This window comes from Lemur catta, chromosome 22 (assembly GCF_020740605.2).
Source record: "Lemur catta isolate mLemCat1 chromosome 22, mLemCat1.pri, whole genome shotgun sequence".
In the NCBI taxonomy this organism is placed as follows: Eukaryota; Metazoa; Chordata; class Mammalia; order Primates; family Lemuridae; genus Lemur; species Lemur catta.
The window spans coordinates 3,010,842-3,016,315 of NC_059149.1; the positions used below are offsets into that span (position 1 = coordinate 3,010,842).

Here is a 5,474-nt window from a genome sequence, read left to right on the forward strand (position 1 = left end):
GAGAAGGCAATGGGATAACATATTCAAAGTGCTTGAAGTAATAGCCAAGAATTTTATATCCAGCAAAAATAACCTTCAAAAATTAAGGAGAAGGGTGGTTCCACACACACACATGGGTCATATTATCACAGAAGTGGATAGCTGGGCAGTAGTGGTGTTTTTTCTTTGGCAGAGTAAAGTACTCTGTGTAGATCTTGACTCTTCAGTGTCTTCCCTCTGGAATTATACAAAGTTCAAAAAAGGTGTCCTTCATCCTTTGAAAAGAGCTTATTGTAAAAACAAAAAAAAAATAGATGTCTTAAGGACATGACTCCAAGACCACTGTATTTTCTCCAGAAGGTCACTTGCACCAAGTTGAATGTACCATGGAAGCATCAAACATGCAGGCACCTGTTCAGAAATTTTAGCAAGCAATGATGTTTTGCTTGCAGCAGAAAGACACAACATCCACAAGCCTCTTGATGAAATCGTTTTCTCCAAAAATATTTATGAACTCAGTGAGGACATGGCTTGCAGTGTGGCAGGAAATGCTAATGTTCTGACTAATAAACCAAGGCTCATTGCTCAAAAAAGTGTTTATAATGGTTTCAGAAGCCAATTCCTATGAGCAGTTGGTTACAGCACTGTGTAATATCAAACAAGCTTATACACAGTCCGGAGGAAAACGTCCCTTTGGTATTGCATTACTGTACATTGGCTGGAATAAGGACCATGGATTTCATCTGTATCAGAGCGGCTCTAATGGAAATTATGGGTAATGGAAAACCTTATGCATTGGAAATAATAGTGCTGCATCTGTGTCAGTGTTAAAACAAGAATGAAAGGAAGAAGAAATGACTTTGAAGTCAGAACTTGGTTTAGCTATCAAAGTGTTAAATAAGGACATGAATGTTAGCAAACTGCTGAAAAAGTGGAAATTGCCATATTAACAAGAAAGAATGAAAAAACATTATCAGAAATCTCAAAACAAAGTGGAATAGTTGATCAAAAACCATGAGAAATAAGAAACTAAAGCTAAGCAGGAGAAGAAAGAGAGAGAACATAAATAAAAAGATAAATAGAAGACAAAACATTGGGATTTTAGAACTCATTCAGGGTGCAATTTCTGTGTAAAAGATTTCCTAATCTTCCAACCTGAGAAAGCTTTGACTTTTTTTTTTAACTTGTGCAAAACATTACATTCTGAATTGTATGCTGGTCATTTCTGAATACTTTATTGTAATGATGATGATTATTTTCATGGACATTTTAATCTTATTTTTGTTGGAATAAAACTTGGAAAGAAGGGTAAATTTTTAAAAATGAAGGTGAAATTGAGGCAGTCACAGATAAACAAAAACTGACTTTGTCACTGCTATTGAAATTAAATTGGTATTAATTCAAATCTAGTTGTCTTAAATTATGATGCTAAATGTAATCTGAGAAAAACCACTAAGAAAACATCTCAGGAAATATAGTAAATAAGACAAAAGAATTAAAATGATATAGTAGGAAATGTCTATTTAACACAAAAGAACAGTGACAGAGGTATTAAAGAAACAAATAAGTCATAAGACATACAGAAAACAATGGCAAAAGACAGGTGTAAATTCTTCCATATTAAATAGTAACTACATCAACTGTAAATGTACAAAAAACCCCAATGAAAAGGCAAAATTTTGTAGAGTAGATTAAAAATAATGAACCAACTACATGCTTTCTCTAAAAGACATTGATAGGTTGAAAATACAACGATGAAAAAAATATATACCATGCAGAAAGTACCCAAAAGAGAGCTAGAGTGGCTATATTAATATCAGACATAATAAACTTTAAGAAAAAATAACTATAGAAAAAAGACATTTTATAGTGATAAAAATGAAAATTTATGAAGACAAATTAACATTTATTAACATACATACCTAATATCTGAACTACAAAATCCATAAATCAAAAATTGACAGACTCAAAAGAAGAAATAGACAATTCAACAATAACAGCTGAATACATCAATATCCACATTCAGTAGTGGCTAGAACAACTATTCAGAAGATAATCAAGGAAATTGAGTTCTTAGACAACACTATAAACCAAGATATAATACACATCTGTAAACCACTGAACCCCAAAATATCAGAATATATATATCATATCCAATGTACACAAATCATTTTCTAGGATAGATCATATATTAGGCCATAAAACAAGCCTCAGTAAAATTAAAAGGAATAAAAATATACAAATTGTGTTCTACAACCACATTGGGATGAAATTAGGAGTTGATAACAGAAGGATTTTGTGCAATTCACAAATACATGAAAATTAAAGAATACTCTCCTAATTAATGGGTCAAAGGAAAAATTACAAGGGAAATTATATAATATTTTGAGATGGATGAAAGTGAGATTACAACATAATACATACAAGACGCAGGAAAAGCAATGCTCATAGGGAATTTTATAGCTGCAAATGCCTATATTAAAAAAGAAGAAAGATCTCTAATCAATGTTATCCTTCCACCTTGTAAACTAGAAAAAAAATAGATAAAATAAACCTAAAGGAAGCAGAGGAAAGAAGTAATAGATTAGATCAGAAATTAATGAAATAGATTACAAAAAATCAATAGAGAGAAAAGCTATGAAGCTAAAAGTTGGTTCTTTAAAATGATCCACAAAAGTGACAAGTCTTTACCTATAATGACCAAATGAACAAAAAAAAAGGACTCAAAATACTAAAATCAGGAATGAAAGAGTAGACATTACTACGAATCTTTGTATATGAGAATGCTATGAACTATTCTATGCCAACAAATTAAACTATATAGACAAAATGGAGAGATTCCTAAAAACACAAAAAATGCAAAACCTGACTCAAAAAAAGGAAAAACTCTGAATAGACCTATATAGTGCACAGAGATTGGGTTAGTAATCATAAACACTTTCCACAAAGAAAATAGTTAACAGGTATATTAAAAATGCTCAACATCACTAATCGTCAAGGAAATGCAAATTAAAATCACAATGAGATATCATCTCACCTCAGTTGGAATACCAATTTTCAAAAAGTCAAAAAATAACAAATGTTGGTGAGGATGTGGAGAAAGGGGAATGTTCATACACTGTTGGTAGGAATGCAAAGTAATATACCCACTATGGAAAACAGTATGGAGATTCTGCAAACAATTAAAAATAAAACTACCATATGATCCAGCAATCCCACCACTGGGTATATATCTAAAAGAAAGGAAATCAGTATATGGAAAAGACATCTCCCCTCCTGTGTTTATTGCACCACTATTCACAATAACCTAGACATGGGCTCAACCTAGGTGTCTATCAGTGGATAAATGGCTAAAGAAAATATGGTGTATATATACACAATGGAATATTATTCAGCCACAAAAAAGAACAAAATCCTGTCATTTGCATCAACATGTATGGAACTGGAGATCATTCTGTTAAGTGAAATAATCCAGGCACAGAAAAACAAATATGCATGTTCTCATTCATATGTAAGTGCTAAAAAAGTAGATCTCATGGAGGTAGAAAGCCGAATGCTGGTTACCAGACTCTTGGGAAAGAAGAGGGGAGGGGAGATATGAAGAGAAATTTGGTTAATAGGTACAAAAATACAGTTAGATAGAAATAATAAGTTCTAGTATTCAACCATGCAGTAGGAAAATTATAGTTAATGATAATATATTGTATGTTTCAAAATAGGTTAAAGAAGAATTATAATGTTTCCAGCACACAAAAAAGACAGTTTTGGAGAGATGAATATTCTAATTATCCTGATTTGGTCATTACATATTGTATACATGTATCAAAATATCACATGTATCCCAAAAATATGAAAAACTAAGATAAATACAAAAAAAGGCCATAGATCTAAATGTAAGAGATACTCTTAGAAGACAACATGGGTAAATCTATGTGACCTTGAATTAGGTAATACTTTCTTAAATATGACACCAAAAGTATGAGTGACAAAAGACTAAAATATATTGGATTTTACGGACATTGTGCAAAGACAACCCATTGAATTGGAGGAAATATTTACAAATTATATATCTGATAAAAGATTTCTATCTAGAATATAGAAAGAATTTTCACAACTAAAAAAATAAATAGACAAATAATCTGATATAAAAATGGGCAAAGGATCCAAATAGATATTTCTCCAAAGAAGATATACTAATGGCCAATGAGCACAGAAAAAAAATCTCAATGTCATTTATAATTCAGGAAATGCAAATCAAAACCATAATGAAATCAAAGCCATACCTGTGTTTACTCTTATGACCATGTATCCAAGGTGAAATTCCACTGCAAGTCCAGGTGAGCCTTCAGTGAAGAGAAAGGTGATTACAATGCAAACAAAAGTAGAAATAATTAAGCATTGGAAGAAAGGCCAGAAGACGTCATTCATTGGGAAAGCATTAGGCTCCAGTTGCTCAACTATCAGAACAATTATACAGGATAAAATGAGAATAATGGAACATGTGAAAGGCAGTGCTCCAATGAAAGCATCAATTATAACTAAGCAGCAGAGTGGATTAAGTATTGAAATGGAAATATTATTATGGATTTGGTTAGAAGATCAAAATAAGTGTTAACATTCCTATTAGCCTAAGAATTAAAAGAAAGAACACAATAGTTTCTGTAACTTATTATTACAGTACAGGGGTATTATTATTATTACTGTATTACACTGTTACAATTACCACATATAAGCCATTATAGCATTATATCAATGAAGACATTGTGATATTGGCACAAGGTAGACAAATAGGTCTGCCATTGTTGTAAGAGGACCCAGTCAACCACAGAGCCCGGTATTGCTTCCAGAAAATAGCTGGAAACTAACTGGAGGGGACAATTGCAACTAGGGGATGCCAAACCCTGGAAAAGGACCTTGGATTCTGCCACAGGACATTTGACTCCCTACCAGCTAGCTTGCACAGGCTCCCAGAGATTTCATTATCCTCACATGGCACCATATTTTATAATTTTCAAACTTTTGAACTGCACTTGTCACGTTATGGCAGATTTTACAGGAATTCCTCAGAGTCACCTAGGAAGGATATAATTTTGGAGAGCTGACTGTTATCTAGTGGCTGGGAATGCAGCATGTGTTAGCATAGTTTCATTCAGTGTAAGCATCTCCCCAAAGGCCTAGCCTTCTAACCTAATTTAATCAGGAATGAGCTGCACCTCTGGGGGATGCATCATTTCCTTCGGCTACACAATCCCACACTGTTGGCCTACCCTTGCTCTTCCAATACACAGAAGAGAATACTATATATTTGGTCCAGGATCAGCCCTTATATTTAATGTCTCCTACCTGACTAGATATTTATATATTGTGGACCCCTTTGTCTTATCTTACTGCTTTCATTCAACCAATTGCCTGCCTCAATAGTTGATATTTGTCTAATGTTTTAAGTCCTATAAATCTATCTGGTACTTGACACAAAACCCTCGATAACACTACTT

General features: G+C 33.0%; 1 pseudogene; it reads left to right on the top strand.

Moving 5' to 3' along the window:
• Window positions 1-299: 299 nt before the first annotated feature.
• Window positions 300-1,061, top strand: LOC123626400 (annotated as a pseudogene).
• The last annotated feature ends 4,413 nt before the right edge of the window (window positions 1,062-5,474 follow it).